A 26,702-nucleotide genomic window follows, 5' to 3' on the forward strand; every position below is an offset into this window, starting at 1 on the left:
CACTGCCGTAATGGATCAGACCTGGACTGCAGGAGACTTAATTCAGGTGGTAGAAGGGATGGGGTCCAATCAAATCTAGAGCAATCCATGGACAACATATGGGTGGTACCAAGTTTCATAAAGAGCAGCAGAATTGAGCCAGCAGATAGGGAAAATCCATGTATAGGAATTGTTTGGAGAAAAGCACTATAATCTTCCTCTATACATTTATCAACACAATGGCAATCTACAATAATTTCTGATCTATGTGCCATTACTTCTGTTAGCGATTATTTTCTATGATGGCACTTGAGTTCCCTGATAAACACATGGTATTAAAGGGACACTGTACCCAAATATTTTCTTTTGTGCTTCAGATAGAGCATGCAATTTTAAGCAACTTTCTAATTTACTCCTATTTTCAAATGTTCTTTATTCTCTTGGTATCTTTATTTGAAATGCAAGAATTATATGGCGGCCCATTTTTGGTGAACAACCTAGGTTGTCCTTGCTGATTGGTGGATAAATGCATCCACCAATCAAAAACTGCTGTCCAGAGTACTGAACCTAGAAAAAAAGCTTATATGCCTTCTTTTTCATATAAAGATAGCAAGAGAACGAAGAGAAATTGATAATAGGAGTAAATTAGAAAGTTGCTTAAAATTGCATGCTGTAACTGAATCACAAAAGAAAAAAATTGGGTACAGTGTCCCTTTAACCAAGCATACAAACCCATGCAGTTTATATTGACAATTTTAGTAATCACGAAGGTGGAGAAATCCTGGTTTTCTGGTCTTATAAAAAGTTACATTTGGCTCTCAGATATTTTAAAAGTAATGTGTTTCTAAGAAACACAATTTTATATAACTTTCCAATTTACTTCGGTTATCAAATGCTTCATTCTCTTGTTATCCTTTTGTTGAACAAGCAACAATGCACTACTGGGAGCTAGCTGAACACATCTGGCAAGCCAATGAAAATAATTATCAATATGTATTTGTTTTCTAGGTATCTATTATTGAAAAGCAGGGACATAGGCTCAGCAGCCGGACCATTTCTGAAGCATTATATGTTAGCAGTTTTGTAAGAATGTTATCCATTTGCAAGAACACTAGATAGCAGAACTATTTCCTGGCTGCAGATGCATACCTAGGTATCTCTTCAACAAAGAATATCATGGGAACAAAGCAAATGTGATAATATAAGTAAATTGGAAACCTTTCATTTTTTTGGAAAATGTTATGCTCATAACCCTTTAAGAATAATGCACATAAAGGACGCTGCACATCTGGTCTTTAACGAGTGGGATTTACCCCTCATTTCTTCCATATAAACTCTTGACAATATAGTCTCATCAATACAAGATTCCGAAATCCACTTATTAACCCCTTGGTTACCAGGGAAGGCTGATATATATATATATATATATATATATATAATGTTTTGTCTGTCAACATTCTTGATATCAGTTGCGTGCACACACATATACTCCCTAGACCACACTCAATCTCTCTAATACATACCCAAGTTGTTGTACCCTGGAGGTACAGTTGACCAGATTCTTTTGTTATCCCTGTGCGAGTAAAGATGAGTCAATTAGTGGTTTGGACACTTCGAAATGCTCACATTGAAATATCTTAAAAACCTGGTGTGGTTTCAGTCCTCAGGGATAAATGAAGGAGAATAGGGACTTTTCCTATCAACAGTTAACAGTCCTTGAAAAACAGTTTGTCTCTAAAACTAGGAGGGATGGATGATTTACCTCCAAAAGGATGGACAGTAGAGAAGCATACTGACCATTCCAATAAAATGGTATTTAGAAGTATCAACCTGGGAACGAACAACAGCATAATAGCTTGTTCTATGGCTAGTTACCACCCAAGAAGCAGCCTTTTTTGCTAAACATATGCTACAGGAAAATTCTTCTCTGTGAAAGGCAAATCAGTCCTGATTCTGACTTAACAGTGCAGTCGAGCACCGAAATACCAGGCAACCCCTCTCTGAACGAGAGAAACGGCAAAACCCTGCACTGTTAAGTCAGCAAATTATGACTCTTGGGGAAGTCTCCCTAAGCGTGATGCGGGAATCCAGACGTGGACCCGTTGCTCAGTGTGCCTAGAGGTATATGGCTGCACCTCACTGATGAGGCCCACACTAGGTCGAAACGTACATCTGGGGTTTTGCCATTTCTCTTGTTCAGAGAAGGATTGCCTGGTATTTCAGGGCTGGACTGCACTGTTAAGTCAGGATCAGACTGATATGCTACAGGAAAGTTCTTCTCGGTGAAAGGCACATGTTGAGCAAAAAGAGGCTGCTTCATGGGTGATAACTAGTCATAGAACAAGCTATTATGCTATTGTTCATTCCCAAGTTGAGCGCTTCTGTCTTTTTTTTTTAATCATTTATTTATCTCCAAGCACAGAGTACAGTTCAGCAAATACAAATTTGTCGCATAAGTAGATTTCTTGTTTAACAGAAAGGAAAAAAGAATAATTATCGATCAAATACAATATATCAGCAGAGTAAAAAACAGCCAATAATTGAGTCATTCTTAAATTCGGAAAATCCACAAAATCATATATTAAAGAAATTACTACCATATGCCTTCCCATTATCTTACTCTTTGTTATTGTACAATTGTGCTATTTTCCTATTTACCTAAAATAAAATAAAAAAAATAAAAAAGATAGAGAAAGAGAAAAAAAAAAAAAAAAAAAAAAGAGGAAGGGGACAAGAAGAAAGGGATCCGTTGCCTCTGATTTCATATCTCTATCTTACCAAAATGGAGATATGACATTAATACCAAGAATGGAGAAATAGATTATTCAAAATCAGAGTTCCAAAAGAGTCTGATTTATGGAAGCATTTGGCTAATGTATATTGCAAGTTATTAGGTTGCTCTAGGAGTAGAGTGAGCCATTTATCAAAGAAGCTTTTTATCTGATTCTCTAAGAGAGAATTAGTATTTAATTGTTCAAACATTATTTGCGAGAACACAGATTGTTTAAATAAGCTAAACGGGGGGGGGGGGGGGCGATCCTCTTCTTCCAATACCTAAGAATTAAATTACGTCCTAACAAAATCAAAGTATCTATAGATTTGTGAGATGTAATATTAGTCTCATTAGTTAGAAAGAAAACCTGATACATATCTAGTGATACATTTTCATGTAAGACTTTAGAGGCCCAATAAGACACTTTAAGCCAAAACTGCCTAATTTTAGGGCAAGACCAAAAACAGTGGGGGAGATCGGCCTCCATTTTTTTTTACACTTAAAACAATTGGCTGATTTATTACCTACCCACTTAGCTAATATTCTCGGTGTAATATATGAGTTATTAATTAATTTAATATGTGATTCTTTCCAAGAGATGGGAATTCTGGCCTCTCTTACCCGTTTAATACTAAGATTAATTTTTTCTGCTGTTATTTCTTGAAAGTGAAATCTCCAAGAACCAGCTAAAGTTACCAACCCCAATTGTCCTTGTTTCGACATTAGGATGTTGTAAATTAGCGAGATAGTGTGGATACCATTCTTATGTAAGATAAAATAGTCTTCAAGCTTACCAAAGCTATTATGCTATTGTTCATTCCCAGGTTGAGCACTTCTGTCTTTTTATTTATATTTCATGGTTTATTTAATGTTGTGTTTTCTATATACAGTATCTCACAAAAGTGAGTACACCCCTCGCATTTTTATAAATATTTTGTTATATCTTTTCCTGTGACAACACTGAAGAAATCACACTTTTCTACAATGTAAAATAGTGAGTGTACAGCCTGTATAACAGTGTAAATTTGCTATCCCCTCAAAATAACTCACACAGCCATTAATGTCTAAACCGTTGGCAACAAAAGTGAGTACACCCATAAGTGGAAATGTCCAAATTGGGCCCAATTAGCCATTTTCCCTCCCCGGTGTCATGCGAATCTTTAGTGTTACAAGGTCTCAGATGTGAATGGGGAGATGGTGTGTTAAATGTGGTGTTATCGCTCTCACACTCTCTCATGCTGGTCACTGGAAGTTCAACATGGCACCTCATGGCAAAGACCTCTCTGAGGATCTGAAAAAAAAGAATTGTTGCTGTACAAAAATATGGCATAGGCTATAAGAAGATTGCCAAGACCCTGCAACTGAGCTGCAGCATGCTGGGCAAGACCATACAGCAGTTTCACAGGACAGGTTCCACTCAGAACAGGCCTCGCCATGGTCGACCAAAGAAGTTGAGTGCACATGCTCAGCATCATATCCAGATGTTGTCTTTGGGAAATAGACATATGAGTGCTGCCAGCATTGCTGCAGAGGTTGAAGGGGTGGGGTCAGCTTGTCAGTGCTCAGACCATACGCCGCAGACTTCATCATTGGTCTGCATGGCTGTCGTCCCAGAGGGAAGCCTCTTCTAAAGATGATGCACAAGAAAACCTGCAAACAGTTTGCTGAAGACAAGCAGACTAAGGACATAGATTACTGGAACCATGACTCCATCTGAAACTTTTTTGGTTCAGATGGAGTCAAGCGTGTTCCAAAAAACTAAGAAGACTCTCACAAAGATGTGGATATCTCCTGAAAGTATGCACATGTAAGCACTCTTAGCCTAGACTATGAGGCGGTTTTTCCAGACCGGGTAGAAATAAAATATAACTTTTATTATGAATTGCACTTAAAGTAAGGGTAACACACAAATTAAAATCGACACTAGCACTATCATGTAATCAGACAGTATATATTCACTACCCAGAAGTGAATATATACTGTCTGATTACATGATAGTGCTAGTGTCGATTTTAATTTGTGTGTTACCCTTATTTTAAGTGCAATTCATAATAAAAGTTATATTTTATTTCTACCCGGTCTGGAAAAACCGCCTCATAGTCTAGGCTAAGAGTGCTTACATGTGCATACTTTCAGGAGATATCCACATGTTTGTGAGAGTCTTCTTAGTTTTTTGGAATATTAATTTTTATGCATCTACACCATTCCCTACATAATATAAACTTCATAAACTAATAAACATTAAGTTTAGAATTATATAATAACAGGGAAACAGCCCTTGTGGTGCCTTTGTTCGTGTGTTGTAACAGGAGTCAAGCGTGTGTGGCGGCAAGCAGGTAAGGAGTACAAAGACAAGTGTCTTGCCTACAGTCAAGTATGGTGGTGGGAGTGTCATGTTCTGGGCCTGCAAGAGTTCTGCCCGCACTGGGGAGCTACTGTTCATTGAGGGAACCATGAATGCCAACATGTACTGTGACATACTGAAGAAGAGCATGATCCCCTCCCTTTGGAGACTGGGCCGCAGGGCAGTATTCCAACATGATGATAACCCCAAAAACACCTCCAAGATAACCACTGCCTTCTAAATAAGCTGAGGGTAAAGGTGACTGACTGGCCAAGCATGTCTCCAGACCTAAACCCTATTGAACATCTGAGGGGCATCCTCAAACAGAAGGTGGGGGAGCGCAAGGTCTCTATCATCCACCAGCTCCTTGATGTCATCATGAAGGAGTGGAAGAGGACTCCAGTGGCAACCTGTGAAGCTCTGCTGAACTCCATGCCCAAGAGGGTTAAGGCAGTGCTGGAAAATAAGGATTACCACACAAAATATTGACAATTTGGGCCCAATTTGGACATTTCTACTTAGGGGTGTACTCACTTTTGTTGCCAATGGTTTAGACATTAATGGCTGTGTGTTGAGTTATTTTGAGGGGACAGCAAATTTACACTGTTATACAGGCTGTACACTCACTACTTTACATTGTAGCAAAGTGTCATTACACTGTTATACAGGCTGTACACTCACTACTTTACATTGTAGCAAAGTGTCATTTCTTCAGTGTTGTCACATGAAAAGATATAATAAAATATTTACAAAAATGTGAGGGGTGTACTCACTTTTGTGAGTTACTGTACATATCTATCATCTTATAGGAATGGCCAAAAGTTTCTGGCTCCTAGATATTAAAATGTATCAAGCCCTGATATAACTGGCAGATGCCGGCATCTTAATCAGTGATTCATATCATAAGGGTTGTTCCATACACAATGGTCCAAATCCTGACATTTGCTAAAATATAAAAACATTATTTTGATTAAAAGTAGGAAACAAGGGCGTGTCCGAGCAGCGTACCTGATAGGACGCAAACACTGCAAGCTCTGAAAGAATTTTCTACAATCCGCCGATTTGGGAACTTTCAACAGCTAAATCACCTATAAAACTCATTAAATAGCAGTCACTGAGATCACGGTGGCTATATTGCAACCCTTGAAGGCTGTTTTTATGACATCAGAGCTACAGACCGGGCGATTAAGACCTAGGGCGGCGGCCTACATATAGGTAACGACCTCCCCCGGCTCCACCGGGTTTTCAGTGCTGGCAGAAGGTATCTGCCTTACTGACTTTTTCAGCAATAATACATTGGGGAATATAAGCCCACTAACTTTCGGATTTACACAACCTCATCTCTAGAAGCTGCAGTAACACAACACGCAAGAGGTATTTCTGCGCAGCAAAGATGGCCACCACAGTAGAATCAGACGCGCATAATAACTTCCAAGTGCGATGGCATAAATTTGAATTACTGTGCCAGCAACTAATCGAAAAGGCTCCGTTTGATATCCTAATGAAGCGCCTCACCATTCCCTCTGCTGATAATACTGTGTTCTCACTAGAGACAGGTTACAGGCAAAGAGGAGCCCTTAGAAGATGCTTTACCTTGCAAACCACAACGGATCATGCCGACATCGGAGATAGTGAGCGATCCACACGCAGCAACTTTGCAGCAGAAGATCTCAACCAAATCAGAGACACTGGACCTTTCCGGTAGGTCAAGCGGGCTCCAGTGGATGAAAAGACATAACTTAATGGCTGTGGCTGAAGGGGGTTTCTGGGGTGGCCCCCGGAAGGCCGCCACTGCATTACAACTACTTCCCACACTGGTAGCTCCGCTTGGTACCTACGATTCATGCCATCACTTGACAGAGGCCCTCCACGTTGTGCAACGATGTCGGCAAGTAGTGTATGACCAACTGACTGTACATGAGACTCTTTTTTTCTGCCAGAGACTTTTTTTTATTGTCCTACTCAGAGCCTCATGCGATACTGTCAAGGTACTCCCCAACGGGTAGACAAAGCATTGGGGCTATAAATAAATCAGAACTTTAGCTTGTATTTTGCCACTTTTTAGGCCACTTGCATTGTTGTATATTTTTAGTTACTCGTTTTAAAAAACAGTTAAGTATTCCAAATATAATATAAATAACGGTTGTGGCACACTATAGGGCTCCACAGGATGGTAGCATGATATTATTATGATAAACCAGCTATTTTTGACATCATTTTATTGACACTAGTACTGCAGACATGGTTGATGTCCTAATATTACCTAAATTGTTGGTCTGTCTTCATTGGGGGTATGTGGGGGGCCCCTGGTGTGACATCCTAAACAAACAAAAGTATACCATGGGACATTATTGCATTTACCCACAACATACCACAACACATACTCGCCGGGTGGCCTGCGGCCGAGGCTATGGGCGAAGTAAGATATACTTTACACTTAATGAAGTGCTGTGGGCCCTAAAGTTCAGAGTACTGGATAATATGCATAAGCATGAAGACAGTAATATTCAATCACAAATCCCTCTTGTGGAATGTATGTCACCCAAATATAGTGCAAACATGGTTGTTGTTATTATTCTTTATTAATAATTCTAATGGTCAGAGTTAGAATATATGGAGCAATATCACTCTTGACATGTTTGGTGTTGTGTTGTGCCTCTGTAAAACACTAAATACAGTGTGTGTGCCTCTTATTTATTTTTCTTTCTTTAGAATGACATTTGGAGGTTTAATCTATACCTTTATTCCCCAATGCCCCTCTGGATTGTGTTTGTTTGTACCTTTCTTGTTTCCTATTTGTGTTTTCTTTATTGTGTTTTATATTGACCCCTAATACCATTATAATTTAAAAGGTAAGGTCCATAAGTGACCTAAATTGCATTATCAGGGGAAGAAATTATAATCCTTATTGCTTCCTTATCTTGTTATTTAGGTTTCAAGATTTATTTGCATTATGTCAGAGGTATCAAGTAAAAAAAAAAAAAAGAGGACTCTTTACATATATAGCGTATATATGTTTATCATACAACATTTGTATTGTCACCTAAAGTATATGGTTATGTATGCTTGATGTTTGTACTATGTAGTTCCTCAATAAAAACTTTACAATAAAAAAAAAAAAAAAAAAGTAGGAAACAAAAAGGCCCATCAACTCTGCCCATATTTTTTTCTTATGTGTAAACTTGTGATGGTAAATATCGCGCCATTCCTCCGCCTGCATCTTATACTTGATTTATGTGTGCCATGAAGAATCCAGCTTCATTCAATCGCTATGTGCCCGACGAAGTGGACACCAAGTGTGGCACGCAACAATTGGATGAAGCCGGATTCGCCATCGCTCATCTAAATCAAGAATGAGATGCGGGCAAAAGGAACGGCGCAATGTTTACCTTAACTAAATGGTAAATATTTTACAAATAAAGCATCTTAAAAAAATTTAAACAATGAAAGTGCATCTGATTTTAATAATAATTTCTTTCCAATGACATGGAGAGTCCATAAATCCATTCTAATTACTAGTGGGAATTCAACTCCTGGCCACCTTGGAGGAGGCAAAGAACATCCCAGCAGAGCTGTTAAGTATCACTCCCACTTCCCATAAACCCCCAGTCATTATTTGCCTTGTACATCTGGGAGGATGTGCGAAGATGGTGTCTGAAGAAAATCAAGTATTTAATCCTTTAATGGGTACTTTTCCCTGCAAGCAAGGATTGGGGCAATGCTGTGTCCATGTAATCCTCTTTAGTAAGAGTAATGGTGTCTATTAGTGGTTGGAGGTTGTGAGGTAATCCTTATTTTAACTCCAACAATGTGTGCTAACCCCCAATATAGAAAACCAGGGTTGGAAAACCTGGAGCTGCTGTGACTGCTCCACAGTAGAAGACCCTGAAGGGTAAATTCTTTCTTATTTACTTCATGAAGACAGGAGAATATCTAGGAGGAATGACTGCAATATTATTCAGGGACCCAGTGGGATCTGCTACCCTCAGAAAGAGTTTGTATTTTTATTGTATATTCGCTGTTTTGGTATATTTTGCAGCCGAGCAGCTATCTGGTATTCTGCCAGGGAATTTGCCACTTACATTGCCAGGTAATTCTACTGATAGCCGAGGCTATATGTGTTTGGGGACTGGGTGTCAGGGCGTCATTTTTATTCCAACATTCAATCCCTGCATGGTCTGTTACTACAGACTTTGTGGTCCTTCTAATGGTAGGGGCTAAGAGTATTGGGTTTTATTTCTTATACACTCTTTTTCTGCAAGGGAGCATATTTGACTGTATATGGCGCTGTTATTTTGAGCACCTAATATTTGTTAACAGGTTATGGCCATTTGTGCTCAGGCCGTTATGCCAGTTAGTTTTTCCCCTCCCTCTGCTAACCCCGATCACAGCAGAGTGATCGCTATGCACACATCACATCTAGTGTATTCCACTTGTCCTCTAAGGGTGCGTTTGTGTAAAATCCCATATTTTTCAACTCGTGTTTTTAGACTAGCTTTAGTCTAGAACCGCCATTGTTGGCGGATGCAATAGCGCCAATATGCGAGTCATGTAGTCGGGACTCTGCCTGCTTGTCAGCCTTATATGTGTACCGCTACCATCGAGTCTTTTATATCATATGTGGTGCATTAAATACATGGCGTTGTCTTTTAATATAATCAACATGGTGCAGTTCAATCAAGTGCGTTGAGAGAAAGGACGTTTCGTGGGCCTGGTCTATTTTAATGCTGATGTTCAGCGTGAGCTCTTTATCTTACTCATATCCCGTTAGTGGCGATCACATTGCGTGCCCTTATTTTATCTCTCTGCCCTTTCTCCTCCTCCTTTGAGTATTGGTGTGGGATAGGCGTTTGTGGTCTCCTAATGTTTGTAGTAGGTTGATGTGTTTTAGAGATTGCTGTGACAAATCTCTGTTGTGCTTACACTTTAATTTTTTTAGAGGCGTTTCTCTGCAAATAATAGTGTATTATCTTGGTATTTGCAGCCATCTGGAGATAGTTCATTGTAAATGTTTAGTCCTTTTAAATGACTCTTAGGATTGTAATCCTAGCACAGCACAACAGCTGTAATATTCTACTTTTTGACATATATAAAAAAGTTCCAATATCATTCTCATTAATACTGGAGGATTTATGATTATGAGGAGGAGCTTCCATGTAAATATTTTGCATCATGTAATATTTAACGTTTTCCTAAATTTCTAGTAGGAACTCTGTATTTTCCTTCTCTCATTCTGAAAAGAATAGTTTTGATCTGTCTACGACATGTATGTTGCCCTAGGTTATAGGGACTTATAGTCATTACTCTCTCTCTTTTATGAGCTGAGTTTTCCTCATGTCTGTGTCATGTTTATATTCCTATTTGTTATTTAGGGACTTATTTTATTCTCTCTCTTTTTGAGAAGGAAGCCTTTGTGGCTTAGCAGGCAAGTGAACAGCCTTGCAGATTTTCTGCTAGACATCAAAGATTAATCTTTATATCTAGGACCTTATAGTTATTTCTCTTTTATTGAGGGGATGTTTCCTACAGGTTGTGATAGGTATGATTTCATGTATCATACTTCATTCTTAGTGAATTACGACACTAATATTTTATGAGTTTCCTTTTTTAGTAATACAATATCATAATTTTCCTCATGCCGAGCAAATATTTTTAGGTCTGTGACACTAATATGTTTATTTCTATGTTTTTATTTGTAGAAATACAAAGTTGTAATCTTTTCATATTGAGGTGATTCCTTGTTGAAGGAAAGCCTGAACTATCCTAATTCTCTTGAAAGATCTATCTGCTCTGGTATATGAGTAGGCAATCCATGAAGCCTTACTCTGAGCTTCTCATGTAGGGTCTGCCCCTGATCCAATCTTTGAATCAATTGGGAGGAGGCGTCTTTCTTCAGGTTTGGCAGTAAGAATCAGGATAGGATTTAAATTTTGTCCTTTCCAAGATAGATTTCTTCCGTCAAGATTATCTACTAAAAAGATAAGAGAGAAAAATTTTCTTATCCTGTGTCAAGTATTTAATTTCTCTGAAGTGATTGTACCAGTTCCTCTTGGCGGAACAGGATCAGAGTTTTTATTCCAACCCATTCATAGGTCCCTAGACAGAAGGGACTTTGACTCTTTTTAGACCTGAAGTGTCTCAAGTCATTTTTCTCAGTTCCGTCCTGAAATTGGTCTGGTTTATAAGGAGACTATTCTACCTTTTAATCAGAAGAGTCATTTCCTGACTACCATTGACCTGAAGGTTGGATATATTCATGTTCCTATTCTGGGAACAGTTCCCTTCGAATCTTTAAGAACTGGTTCAAATCCCTGCACAGACCTGTCGAGCAGAATACCTCCCAGTCTTTAAATGGAGGTTCTTGGTGCTTTTCTGGCAGTGGCCAGGATTCAAGGGATTGAGGTGGTTCCTTACATGGATGATATTTTGGTTCAGGTGCCATCTGTTCATTTGGCTAGATCTCTTACAGATTTTCTGTAGTGATTCTCCTCTCTTACGGGTGGTAGGTGACTCTGGAAGAGAGTTCCTTAGTGCCACATACCAAAGTATGTTTTTTGGGAACGATCATAGACTCTATCCCAATGTAGATTTTCTGACGGAGGTCAGAAAATCCAATTTTCTTACTGCCTGTATTTCTTTTCAACCCTATGTCCGTCCCTCAATAGCACTATGTATGACAGTCATTAGGCAAGTGGTGGCTTCTATGGACATTATTCATTATGCTCATTTCCATTTGAGTCATATAAAGTTAGGCATGCTCAGATATGGAACAGAACATTTGGTCCTCTCTGAGGATAATCTTAGACATCCGGACGAGAGATTCCCTGTCCTGGTAGTTCTTTCAGGTCCATCTGTCCCAGGACACATGTTTCCAGAGTCCATCTTGGGAAATTGTGTCTACGGACGTTAGCCTTTTAGAATGGGGAGTAGTCTAGGTTTCCATTGAGAGCTCAGGGACTTTAGAATCAGAAGGAGTCTGTCCTTCTATAATGCTCTGATAACAGACTCAACTGAGTTGCTCTGGTTTACCTTTTTTCAATCGGTCTACATTCCTTAGCAATGAAGAGGGTGACTCACATTCTTCAGTAGGATGGAGTTTCACAATTATGACTTTTCTGTAATCCACAAACCAGTGGTGGACTTCTGGGAAGTGGATGCTGTAGCCTAGTGGTTAGTTTTGTGGCTTGCGACTCAAGAATTGTTGGTTCGTATCCAGCTGCTAGCGCTGGATGTTCCATTTAGATCAGAAAGTATTCTCCATGATCATCCTCAGGTGGGGAGTTTCTGAAATTGGATCTTAGGGATCTTCGTCTGCACGCCATACCCCAGTTATTGTTTGAGATCAAGGGATCTGCAGCTGTTTTAGTGGACGCTCTGGCGATCCCATGGGACTTCGACCTAATTGATCCAATTTGGCCTCACAGACTAGGTTTGTGGACCTAGTTAAGAAGTTGTCCTTTCACTGTGGAACTTTCCTCTGGAGGTATAGCCTTCTACTTCGGAATCCTTCTTTCCTCCAATCCTAGATACTCTGAAGCTAACTATTTGGAGATTGATCACCTACTCTTGGCTAGACATGTTTTTCTGAGAGGGCAATTACTTCCGTGATTCAGGCTCGACCACCTCTCTGCCCTGAATGCACCCGATACAGGCTCGTAATCCAGTTCTCGCTAGATTTTCCATGAGGTGTGGTGTTTATACCTTTTGTGGTGTGAATCTAGGGGTTTCCCTTGGAGTCAGGAGAGGGTTTCCCTCATGTTGTATTTTCTTCAGGAGGGCCTGGATAAGGGCTTGTCATCAGTTCTCTGAAGGGCCAGATCTCTGTCCTTTCAATTCTTTTTGCATAAACTTTTGACCGACTGCTGTCTAGCTGTGAAAAACTGTCAAAATATACTGAGATAAGAGGTGGCCTTCAAGGCATGTGAGCCTACCTAGGTTTAGCTTTCATCAAATAATACCAAGAGAACAAAGCAAATTGGAAAATTGCATGCCCTATCTGAATCATAAAAGTTTAATATTGAATAGACTGTCCCTTTAAATTCTCTTAGTATTCTATGTTAAAGTGAATGTCAACTTTCAAGAATGAGTGCCCGTTTTTATGAGTCAGCACTGATTGGCTAAAATGCAAGTCTGTCAAAAGAACTTAGATAAGGAGGCAGTCTGCAGAGGCTTAGATTCAAAGTAATCACAGAGGTAATAAGTTGATATAACTGTGTTGGTTATGAAAAATTTGGGGAATGGTTACTAAAGGAATTATCTTCTTAAACAATAACGTTTGTGGAGTAGGCAGTCCTTTTAAGCAAAAATTATAATAAAAGTGAATAGAACAGTTGATCAAAATGTCATGCTCTATCCAATCCATGTAATTTTGGCTTTACTATCCATTTAATAATAATTTGCACCACAAAATAACTGAAATGTTGAGTCTGTTTATAATAACTTCTAGGTGCTGTAACACCAATGAATAAATAATCTTCAAATACACATCCATAGCGCAGGTAAAGTTTTTTGTATGTGCCCAACTTGGCAATAATTTTCTAAATATTCTTGAGTGCACATGGTACCCTTTTTAACATTCAAGAGAGATTAAAGAAGAATTCAAATGTTTTTTTTTTTTTCTTTCTAGTGCATTATAGTTATCAATAATTACTTTGTGTTCCACTCCCACTTAGATTATAAGCTCTCTAGGGATCATGAAATCCTTCTGTCCAACTCTGCCTTCCTTGTCTTTATTTACTGCAAAGCCTGTACAGTGCTGCAGAATAGTTAGTACACAATATGAATTCATGCTATACATCAGAAATGATTAAGAAAATGATTACTTACATTGCAGCCGCTTAAAAGGACACACCTCAAAATTTAACTTTCAGGATTTAGAAAGAACATACAATTTTAAAAGCTTTCCAAATGACATTACTTCCATTATGAAGTAGTTTGCAGTCTTTTTTATGCACACTTTGAGGCACCAGCTACTACTGAGCATGTGCAAGAGTTCCCAGTATATACACGAGTCTGTGATTAGCTGATGGCTATCACATGATTCAGGGGGCAGGAAATTGCAGGAAATAGGGATGAGCATTTCAGAGCTGAATTTAATTCTTGTGAAACAGCAACACACTAAAATCCAGATTATAGCTAGTGTGTTGCCGTTTCACAAGAATTAATATGGCTCCGAAAATAGCTGAATGACACGAAGTGCTCACCATCTTCCGCATTCAGATGTATCCCAAAACCTGAATGTTTATCCCTAAAAAGCTACTGCTCATTTGAAAATCATGTGTTAATGCGTTGTCCATTTATTACACATTTGTAATTCTAATATATTTGTAATTCTTATGTATTTAATGGTACCAAACAGTAGCGTGCTAGCCTAGAAGTGGAGTCCTGCAAACATTTTTAGGAGTGCTACACTAGGCACTTGTGCCATAGGTTTTTCAACCATACCTTAGTGCAGTGTTCTTCAAACTTTCTTTCCAAGACCCAGTGCAATGATACATTTTCGCAACCCTATTTTTATGTTTGGTCTGAAACACGTCTTAAGTAATATACAAGATAGCTTCAATTTTTGGCAAAGTGACTAATATGTATACGTACTTTATTCATATAAACACACATACACACCACTCTCCAAACACACACACATTCTCATACAACACACACCAACAAAACACACTCGTATACAACTCATAACATACACAAACACACTCTCATATCTCATCGCAGCCCAGTAAACATGGTGTTGTGACCCAGTAATGGGTCGTGACCCATGGTTTGAAGAACCCAGCATTAGCGGATTAAGATTTGTATGTGATACACATACAAACCATTCTCCAAGAGCTTCCGTCTTGTTCTTGACCCACACTTCCCAATCAGTTCAAGTTCTGCTACTGTCTCAAATACATATCCTTTTACACACCCTTTTGGTGCAACATTCCAGTTTCTCCATAATAGGCCAAAACTTGTACCTTTTCCCCTCTTAAAAATTCTTGGCTGGTCCTAACACATTACTCTTCCTGATGGGATTGGCTATGCAACAGGTCAACATACAGCATGCATATCCTTGTACCTATCTTCTAGAATTAATATATAATAAACTTTTGAGGGAAAAGCCCTCATAGTCTAAAAAATGTATTACACAGTATGAAATTGTAATATAAAATTATTAAAGGGATATTAAACTCAATTTTTTCTTTTATGATTGAGAGAACATGAAATTTTAAGCAACTTTCTAATTTACTCCTATTATCAATTTTTCTTCATTCTCTTGCTATTTCTATTTCAAAAGCAGGAATGTAAAGCTTCGGAGCAGCCCATTTTTGGTCCAGTACCCGGGTAGCGCTTTGCAATATATTTTCATTATGTATTTGCCCCCTTTTCCTTTAGTTAATTTTGAAAATGATTGTTTTTCTAAACTCCACAGAGTTTCTATAAGGTAATGGGCACTGCAATGTTTCAACTTAGGTTTTCTATTTATTTCTCTCGCCTGCTGAGGACAGATATAAAATAATTTATAAAAAGAGTGTATAAACAAGGTTGTGTGGGACATAGGATTGTTCAATAATTAACAGTTTCCACACCCTTGTTTGTGAGGGGGATTAGATGTATATAAATACTACAGAAAACTTTGCCAGCTGGGTGGCATTACAAATAGCAGGGTATGGGCATTGTAATATATTTATAAATGTTAAAGGGACAGTCTACACCAGAATTTTTATTGTTTTAAAAGATAGATAATCCCTTTATTACCCATTCCCAAGTTTTGCATAACTAACACAGTTATATTAATATACTTTTACCTCTGTGATTACCTTGTATCTAAGCCTCTTCTGACAGCCCCCTGATCACATAACATTTTATTTTTTATCTATTGACTTGCATTTTAGCCATTTAGTGCTGTGTCTGCCACAAGCGTGATCACAATGTTATCTATATAGCTCGCATGAACTAGCACTCCCCTGTTGTGAAAAGCAAATTAAAAAAGCATGTGATAAGAGGCGGCCTTCAAGTGCTAGAAATTAGCATATAAGCCTACCTAGGTTTAGCTTTCAACTAAGAATACCAAGAGAACAAAGCACATTTGATGCTAAAAGTAAATTGGAAAGCGGTTTAAAATTACATGTCTTATCTGAATCATGCAAGTTTATTTTTGACAAGACTATCCCTTTAAAGGGACAGTATACACTCATTTTCATATAACTGCATGTAATAGACACTACTATAAAAAATAAGATGCACAGATACTAATATAAAAATTCAGTATAAAACGGTTTAAAAACTTACTTAGAAGCTCTCAGTTTAGCTCTGTTGAAAAGGTAGCTGGAAAGCCCACTGCAAGTGGGAAATAAGACACTCCCCCCCTCCCCCTTCTTTTGCATATGAAAAGACCCTTTACACAAACAGAAGCAAGCTGGAGTAGATAGCTGATGGTATTCTCATAAAACTTTGGGGCTTGGTTAGGAGACTGAAAATCAGAGCAATGTTATCTAAAAATAAGCACAACTATACATTTAAAAAACAAAACAAAAAAACCCATTATGGGCTATATAAATAGATCTACAAAACATTTATGCAAAGAAAAAAATTAGTATAATGTCCCTTTAAGCTACCCAAAACACACATTAATTGCATAATTTAACAATAATTTGAGCAACAAACATTAGGGAAAAATTAATATTGCTTGATATTGTCTTAATTAGCCAGGTGGTCAGTAAAATCAGCCGGATGGTGTGCCCATTAAAGAGGCCCTCCAGAGAACTCTGCTAAATATGTATTCACCTAAGAAGCGGTTTGTGTGTGCTATAAGAATTTATAACTAATTTGAATGCATAGAATATGTATTTCTGTGTGGCTCTTGGAAATACAGATGTATACAATTCCCTGTATACAACAGGTGTTGGTGCAGTTACATTGTATATAAAGCTGCTGAATAAACTACAAAATATTTTATGAAGGAGCTAGTTGTAAGTATGAATGGATACTAAATAAAACAATTTATTAGGAAACAAATGTTAAAGAAAAGAAATAATAATGAAAGAGACAAATCTCCAAGGAAATACAAGAAAAAAAAAAAAATAAAAAAAAATCATTTTTTAAATGTAAGGATGCGATTCTTTAAAGGGGCATGAAACCCATTTTTTTCTTGTTTCATGATTCAGATAAAACATACAATTTTAAACAACTTTCCAATTCACTATTATCTAGTCTGCTTTGTTCTCTTGGTATCCTTTGTTGGAAAGTATACCTAGGCAGGCTTATGAGCTAGCTGCTGATTGGTGGTTGCACACATATGCCTCGTTATTGGCATACTGAAGTGTTCAGCTAGCTCCCAATAGTGCATTGCTGCTCCTTTAATATATCACACAGAAAATGGAGCAAAATTGATAATAGAAGTAAACTGGTTTAGAATTTTATGCATTATCTAAATCATGATAGAAAAAAAATGGGTAACATGCCCCTTTAATTAAAAAAAAAGGACAATATTTATACAATGTATAATTCATGAATGTGCTTTATGCAGATTTGTTTGAATACAGTGTTTTTGCCAGTCGTACCAGCTGATGAAACAAACGTATAAACCATCAGCTTATTTATCTGTTAAACTGAAAAACTTACTGAGGGGAAAACAAACAAACCATACTCCTACCTTTTAACCTTTTAAAGCCGTTATGCCGTTCCATTCCGTCATAATTAGACTGGGCTTTAAAGCCGTTATGACGGAATGGAACGTCATAACTAACGGCTGTCCTGAAGCCTTCTGTGCTTCAGGGATTTAATCGCGGTCTGGAGGGCGTTCCTAGGATTGTAGGGACGCCCCCCAGATGCGATCCAATAATTGAAATCTCGCGATCGTATGCACGATCGCGTAGTTTCAATTTGTCTACATCGGAACAGTTGTTCCGATGTAGGCACTTTAACCCTGTCACGAAAGGGTTAAAACAGGTTCACCGGACAGTCATGTTATTGTGTATAGATTCTATATGCTTTCCAGTGGAAAAAGACAATTTCCGTCTCTGCATAACAACTGTAGAAAACAGATAATGTCCACGAGACCCATTTGTTCAGTGTAACAAAATAAAATACCCACTAGCTAAAATATTAGGTGGATTGCTGTGCTAATCTACAGCTGCACTAAAAGTTCTTAGGCACATTCCATAATAAAAATGCATCTGAGAAAGACTCCTAGCCCCAGGTTGCTGATGGTTGCTTTAGACGACACTCCCTTCTGACCATTAAAAGCATTGTCATACTTGCACAACCCACCTTTCTATCTGCACAAACCATTCATTGATACCTTTCTCTCCTAAAGGGAAACACAGACTTGCTGTGCATTATTTTTCAAAACAACACTAGGCTAATCGAAACTGGGGCAAACTGTTATTCAAATCACTGCAGGACCATCAACAATTTGCTGTAAAAGGATTTAAATTCCATAATTACCTCTGGGACACAAAGCTTTAAATTTCTGCTTATTTCTGGCCACTCTTCAGCCGTCATAAGGACTGTGCTAAACTGAGTTGTCATTGTAAAGCAGAAAACTATAATACAAATTCTCTAATGACTAAAGAGTAACAGTGACTATTCTTGCATGTACTGAAATCTTACAAAAGACATAGAAAGACTACACCATATATAATGCTATTTTAAAGCAGTATTCAGTTTGCATTAGTCACTGACAGATTTCCAATTTACTGAAAAATTGTGTGGCAGCCAAGCCAATATGTTTTGTTGCCATAAATAAACAGACTAGCAGCACTTTGACCTGAACTCAGAAACTGAGCCAGCTAAGGCCACTTAGGATTTGTTTGTGAGTTTACCTTTAGGGTGGTATTAGCCTTCCATAGCTCAAACCCAAAAAGGTCTATTAATCAAAAGGTCCACGATAAAAGGACATTAAGATGCTCTAATGCATTACAGCTGTCAAATGCATTTAGATAAGAGGCGGCCTTCAAGGTCTAAGATATTAGCATATGAGCCTACCTAGGTTTAGCGTTCAACTAAGAATACCAAGAGAACAAAGCAAAATTGGTGATAAAAGTAAATTTGAAAGTTGTTTAAAATTACATACCCTATCTGAATCATGAAAAAATATTTTGGACTAGACAGTCCCTTTTACTATGTGTTTAAAGGAACAGCAAAAACCTTACAAGATATTTCTGTTGTGCTTGTACATAATAACATCATCCTCATTTTAAAACAAATTAACATAGTATTTACTGCAATTGTTTTTCAATAGCCAAACCCTATACATCATTTGCCTTACTTGGGAGAGCCAATCTGGGATTGAGTCCATAGACAACAAGGCCAACCACTGTCATCTTTGTATAAAGTGCATTGTTTCACAGTTGTTCTTTGTTAATACCAATTATGGAAATATATGTAGCAGGGTTAGCCTGAAGAAGGCTGCATTTCAAGTTCTGAAAATTAGAAAATACTCAACTTTCAGAGCGGATTTACATAAACAGGGGGTCAAATAAAAAAAAAAGCAAAGTTGTTTCATTACACATAACTACATTTTATATAAAAAGCTCAAGGTGTTTACTGTTCCTTTAACCCCACTGTGGGGTTAATCATCACAGAATTAAGCTTACTGAACCTGATCTAGCATAGAAGATCTTGAAATATATATTAAATGAAAACAGTGGTCAGAATTGATATTATTATGTATAGAATAATCTTAGCAATACACTTGCTTAATTCTAGAACTAGTACTGTATCAGTGCTAGCTTTTACTCTGAATGGGTGCATACAGAGCATATGTACATATGCTATGTACACCTGCAAAAATGCTGCGACTGGACTGAGTTTACCAACAAAGAAAATGCAATTTGAATCACCACTAAAATAATTTGTGTGCTGATAAACCCCATCTTTTTAATTTAAAAGTCATCTGGCATGGGCCCAAAAGCCAAAAAAAATAATTTTAAAACTAAATCTATCTGGCTGGGCAAACATTCCATCATTTCTTTATGAAGATACAAGCTCAGTCTACCATGTCCTTTACCCAGAAATGAGCTGGTCCTGATCTTAAACCAGAGCAGATTCAACATAAAGTCACACAGATTCCACAGGTCACACCTCACATTTAAATGCAAGTTGTTTAAATGACTGTGCCATTTGCAGCAGTGACTCCTCTAATTGCCCCATAAAATATATTCTTTACGCTTAGGCCTCCCCATAACTCCTAGTGAGCTGTCCCCAGTCTGCAGACAGAACTCTACCCCCTGGTTCTGGCCTTAAAGCCCCCCTCCTCAGGCACACCATAATAACTTTACACAGACAATGTGATCATTTACTGTCTGTGATTTCTATATGCAGCTCTGCACAAGCACACAATTAACTCATTAGCTGCCAGACAGGGCTAGAAACACTGCTGTGCAATGCGTTATAGATCCATTTCTGGGAGACAGGGGGTTAATTACACGTAATAGGGCACTTAGACATTACTGGCTGTGCAGTCAATGGACTCACTCACACACGGGTCACAAGTCTTGCTCCAGACTCATGGACTTACCTGCCATACTCATGGCTTCCAGGAAGCTTCAGGCGCTCGGGCCCCGATCCCCGGTCTCTCCTTGTTCCCTTTCCCTCCCGTGGTCTGTCCTTGCTCCCTCTCCCTCCCCCGGCCTGTCCCTGAGCTAGGGGAAAAGGCTTTCACAGGGCTGCTAGGGAAAGCCAGCGCCTGCAACAGAGAGAGAGAGGGAGGGTACAAGGAGAAAGGGAGGAGGAGACACACGGAGGAGGGGGCATGTAAGCAAAAGCCTCCACAAAAGCAGTGCTGCTCAGGCACATTAACCCCAGCGAGGCAAGGGGAAAGAATGGCAGGAACGAACTGGTTAAACCTCTGTATGGTAAATGCTAACTGTAAACAATGGAATGCAGGGTAAAGCCATTGCTGCCTTGCGCTACAAGATATAACAAGGGGGGAGGACATGATGAGTGCATGTGTTGTTTGTTGATATCTGCCATTATTAATCCCTCTAAACAATGTAATGTGTTACAGTATGTGACATTGTGTATATGTAGATACGCATATATAATGCATACAGTGTCACTCATAGCAGGTGGTAGAGGTATAATCTTATAGCAGTGTAGGACGTGTGATTACTTTTTGTGTTTAACCATACATATATATTTTTTAGTGAATACAATCGTCATTTTTTTTTAGTTATATATGTTCAGTTTACAATTGTGTCACTGTTTTAGGTATTTTATGCAGCACTTGACAAAAAAAGTTATCTATTCTATCTAAAGTGTCTGTATGTGAGTCTGCTTTTTTTTAGACTCTACCTGGACACCTGGCTTTCACCCTTGGTATATAGAGGTTTGTTTAAAGGGGCATTGTACACTAAATTTTTATTTGCATAAGTGTTTTATAGATGATACATTTATATAGCCCATCTGGGAGTGTTTTTGTAACAATATATAGTTTTTCTTATTTTTTTTAATAACGTGCTGATTTTCAGACTCCTAACCAAGACCCAAAATATCAGATGTAGACCCAGGTCTACAGAGTCCTGCTGCTCTTGTTTGTGTAAACTGTTTTTTCATATGCGGGGGAGCGGGAGTGTAGGCTCTTCCTGATTTCCCAGCCCCTTTCACTGGGTGTCCCAGTCTAACCTCATCAATAGTGCTAAACTTTGAGCTTCTAGGTGTTTTTTTTTAAACCGTTTTTTTCTGGAATTTTACATCAGTATATCTATCTATCATCATCTCCTTACCAATACAAAGAGCCCTCACTAATGGAATTTAAATAAATCAGAGGAAAAATCTTTCCCCAGTTTTTCACTTGAACCCCTATTTTACATATATATATATAAATATATATATATATATATATATATATATATATATATATTTTTTTTTATTTTTTATTTTTTTTTGCATAGCACATATTGTCAGTTTGTAGGTTTGTTGTTTTAATGTGCACATTTTCACACTATTTAATAATAAGCACAATTTTATCTGAGTTGAATAAAAAAAAATTGTGATCAATCAGACTTTTAAACTATGAAAACGTTAACAAATATGAAAGTCTGAATGCTGATTTATTAATTCAGTTAAGTGTATGGACATTACATAAATGAAATTAAAGCATTGATTGCATACAAGTCATACATTTATATACTTATTATTATAATGATACTTATTTTATTATTATTGCAAAAAAAATGTATTTGAAAGTCATTGTCAATATTTAATAAATACATTACAATGTTTTACTTTGGAATTGGCTGCTTATTTTTTGCTTTTAGATTGGTCGGTGGAAACCCATGGGAAAACCCAGAAAAACTTGAGTAAACAGGTATTCTTATTTAATACATTTTCACGTGCTTGCCTAGTTTGAATATAGGTAATACAGATGTTTCCGGAAATATTCTATTCAGAACACAGTTAAAGGGACAGTAAATGCAACCTTCATGATTCAGACAGAGCATCCAATTTTAAACAACTTTCCAATTTACTTATACTATTAAATTTGGTTTGTTCTCATTGTATTCTTTGTTGAAGCATATGCTCAGTAGCAGCAATGCACTACAGGGAGCCATGTCAACACATCTGGTGATCTGATGACAAGAGGTCTATGTTTGCAGCCACTAAGCACCAGCTAGCTCCCAGCAGTGCATTGCTTCTCCTAGTCCTACCTAGGTACACTATATGGCCAATAATATATGGACACCTGACCATCACATCTATATTAGCTTGTTGGACATCCCATACCAAATTTATGTGCATTAATATAAAGTTGCCCACTTTGTGGCTATAACAGCGGCAACCTCTCTGGAAAGACTTTCTTCAAGATTTCGAAGTGTGTCTGTAGGAATTCAGCTAAAGGAGCATTTGTGAAGTCAGGCACTGATGTTGGATGATAGGGTCTGGCTTGTAATCTACATTCCAATTAATCCCAAAGGTGTTCAGTGGGGTTGAGGTCAGAGCTCTGTGCAGGCCACTCACGTTCCTCCATACAAAACACGTCAAACTATGTTTTCATGGACCTTGCTTTGGGCACAGGGACACAGTCATGCTGGAACAACCACACAATTGAAAGCAACCAATTGTCTAAGATATCTTTGTATCCTGTAGCATTAAGATGACCCTTCATTGGAACCAAGGGTCGTAAAAGCAGCCCCCAACCATTATACCAAACTATACAGAAGGCACTATGCAGGTAGCCTACTCCTGACATCTACCATACCCAGATTCTTCCATCAGACTGCCAGATAGTGGAGTGTGATTCCTCACTCCAGGGAACGGTTCTCATGCTCCAGAATCCGCTGGCAGCGTGCTTTACATCAATCCAGTTGATACTTGGCATTGCTTGTGTACAGCTGCTCAGCCACAGAAACTTATTTCAAGAAGCTTTTTCATGCACTGTTTATTTGTTAATGTTGCTTTAAGGGCAATTTGGAAATCGGAAATCTGAAGTGAGTGATCCAGTGTAAGTTTTTTTTTTTTTGCGATGGGGTTTGTAGCAGTTTAAAGGTTAAGTAGTGTAGGGGGGGTTTGCGATGGGGGTTGTGGTGGTTTAGGATTTTTTGCTTTGGGGGTTGTGGTGGTTTAGAGGTTAAAGGGACAGTCTAGTCCAAAATAAACTTTCTTGATTCAGATAGGGCATGTCATTTTAAACAATTTTCCAATTTACTTGTATCACCAATTTTGCTTTGTTCTCTTGGTATTCTTAGTTGAAAGCTAAATCTAGGAGGTTCATATGCTAATTTCTAAGCCCTTGAAGGCCGCCTCTTAGCTCAGGGCATTCTGACAGTTTTTCACCACTAGAGGGTGTTAGTTCATGTGTTTTATATAGATAACACTGTGCTCACGCACATGAAGTTCCAGGGAGCCATCACTGACTGGCTAAAATGCAAGTCTGTCAAATGAACTGAAATAAGGTGGCAGTTTGCAGAGGCTTAGCTACAAGGTAATCACAGAGGTAAGAAGTGTATTAATATAACTGTGTTGGTTATGCAAAACTAGGGAATGGGTAATAAAGGGTTTATCTTTTAAAACAATAAAAATTCTATTCTGGTGTAGACTGTCCCTTTAAGCAGTGAAGAGTTTGTAGCGCTAGGGTTGTGGCGGTTTAGGGTTTAAGTAGTGTAGTTTTTTTTTTAGGGATGGGGTGGTGGCAGTTTAGTGGTTAATTAGTTTAGGGGTTTCTTGCTATGGGGTTGTGGTGGCTTAGGGGTTAATTAGTGTAGGTTTAGGACTTAAGGGATTAATATAGTGTAGTGGGTTTTTGCGGTGCGCACGCAGTAGTTAAATTGCACACATTGTAACTTTAAGAAACATGCCCGCATTCTGCTTCCTGATGTCAAAGGAGCTGCTTGGTCATCCAATCATGCTGCTTAGTAAAAAGATATGGCTGCCTCCTTCTTTCTGAGATAGCGTCACGTGAGCAGCCTGGTGACGTTGGATGACCCAGCCGGTCACGTGAGCTTAACATCAGGAAGAAGAATGCATGCGCACAATGTAACTAAGTATACCTAAAACAAGAGTTTGCTCATGATATTTTACATTGTGAGCACACTTTTTAGACAAATAGTGGGAACGTTTTAACATTTTATTTTTTAACAATAACACCAATAAAAATATATATATATATATATATATATATATATATATATATATATATATATATATATATATATATATATATATATATATAAATGAAACCATCAGGGCTCAGTAAATAACAGTGATAATATTGGCAGCTATTATTTTTATTTATTTTTTAATTTAAAATAAATTGTTTAAAATGGTAGAACCAAAACCTAGTCTAATAATTTATCGTTTTAATTTTGAGTATGATCCTTGTCGTCAATGAAGTATCCCTTTTTTTTCTTCCTGAGATCTGGTCACCCTAATCTAATGTGTTAGAGCATTTTATCACTGCACTATTGCAAGAAAAGAAAACATATCTAAAGTCAGCTCCACAGCAGCAATCCACTAGCTGTCTGGTGAGCCAATGGCAAAATGCATGTATGTGTATAGCCACCAATCTTCAACTAGTTTTGAGCAGTACATTATTGCTCTTGAGCCTCCATAGTTATGCTTTTCTACAAAGGATACCAATAAAACAAAGTGAATTTGATTATAATGTAAATTGGAACCTATCTGAAATGAGCCCAATTTTGTTTTCCAGTGAAATGTTTGCTCATATGCTCAGTCCCAATCTTTCAACATTTCCAGGGCTGGTCTGATTTCCCAGTCCAGCTCTGACTGCACACATCATGAATTAATATTGTTAAAAATTTACATAATAGTCAAAATTCAAATGTGTATGAGAAAATTCAACTTTGAATAGAAGCATGATTGCAATATACAGTATTGTGCAAAAGTTTTATGCAGGTGTGAACAAATGCTGTAAAGTAAGAATGCTTTCAAAAATAGAAATGTTACTTATCAGTTAATAAAATGCAAATTGAGTGAACAGAAGAAAATCTAAATCAAAACAATATTTGGTGTGACTACCCTTTGCCTTCAAAACAACATCCGTTCTTAAAGGTACACTTGGGCAAAGTCAGTGATTTTGTAGCCAAATAGTAAGAATTATGATTAAACAATCATACTAAACCAGTACTAAATATCATCAAATGAATGTGTAGGTTGAAACACAATCATTAACTGGAACAGAAACAGCTGTGTAGGAGGAATACAACTGGGTGAGGAACAGCCAAACAAGGTGCAGTTGCTGAAGACAGAAGGTAGTGCTAGTACATCAACAAGGTCTCTCATAGGCAGACATTTCAAGATTGAAAGGGGTTTCCAGATGTGCTGTCCAAGCTCTTCTGAAGAAGCACAAAGAAAAAGGGCAACACTGATAACCGTAGATGCAGTGGTTGCCCAAGGAAACTTGGTGCAGCAGATAAAAGACACATCATGCTTACTTCCCTTCACAATCCGAAGATGTCTAGCAGTGCCATCAGCTCAGCATTCCCAGAAAACAGTTGGGACCCTTTAACACAATCTACTTTCTGCAGAAGTCTGATCAGAAGTGGTTTTTATGGAAGCTGGTGCTTTGAAATGATGAGTAAAACGTTGAAATATTTTGCTGTAGCAGATGACAGTTTGTCCGGGCTTGAAAGTGGTACAACAATGAGTGCAGGCAAGAGTGAAGTATGCCACACTGAGCATGGTTCCTTCAAAGTTTTGGGCTGCATGTGAAGTTAGGGATTTGTTTAGCATTAATGGTCTCCTCAATGCTGAGAAATACAGGCAGATATATCCATCATGCAATACCATCAGGGAGACATCTGATTGGCCACACATTTATTAATGCATGATAAAAAGACAATGGAATAGCACTTAATCTGAACTTAAATAGTACATTTTTTTTCTGACAATTTTCAAAGTTATCTCTATTTCCACTCCTCCTGTATCATGTGACAGCCATCAGCCAGTCACAAATGCATGTGTATATATATATATATATATATATATATATATATATATATATATATATATATTCAGTGAATTCCTGCACATGCTCATTCGGAGACGGTGACTCAAAAAGTGTAAATGGATAAAGACGGTGCACTTTTTGTTAATGGAAGTAAATGGGAAAGTTGTTTAAAATTGCATGTTCTGTCTGAATCATGAAAGATTAAT

General features: G+C 37.9%; 1 protein-coding gene across 2 annotated transcripts in view; it reads right to left on the minus strand.

Moving 5' to 3' along the window:
• NDST1 (N-deacetylase and N-sulfotransferase 1) overlaps nucleotides 1-20,788 on the minus strand; it is a 217,734-nt gene extending 196,946 nt beyond the window's left edge. Inside the window, exon 1 of one of the 2 annotated variants that reach the window (XM_053718660.1) lies at nucleotides 20,608-20,788. The gene's annotated coding sequence lies outside the window, so the exon portion shown is untranslated. Of the gene's footprint in view, nucleotides 1-19,356; nucleotides 19,490-20,607 lie in introns of those variants that run through there. The other variant, XM_053718662.1, reaches the window with a different exon arrangement.
• Between the last annotated feature and the right edge of the window lie 5,914 nt (nucleotides 20,789-26,702).

Source organism: Bombina bombina, chromosome 6 (genome assembly GCF_027579735.1).
Source record: "Bombina bombina isolate aBomBom1 chromosome 6, aBomBom1.pri, whole genome shotgun sequence".
Taxonomy (NCBI): Eukaryota; Metazoa; Chordata; class Amphibia; order Anura; family Bombinatoridae; genus Bombina; species Bombina bombina.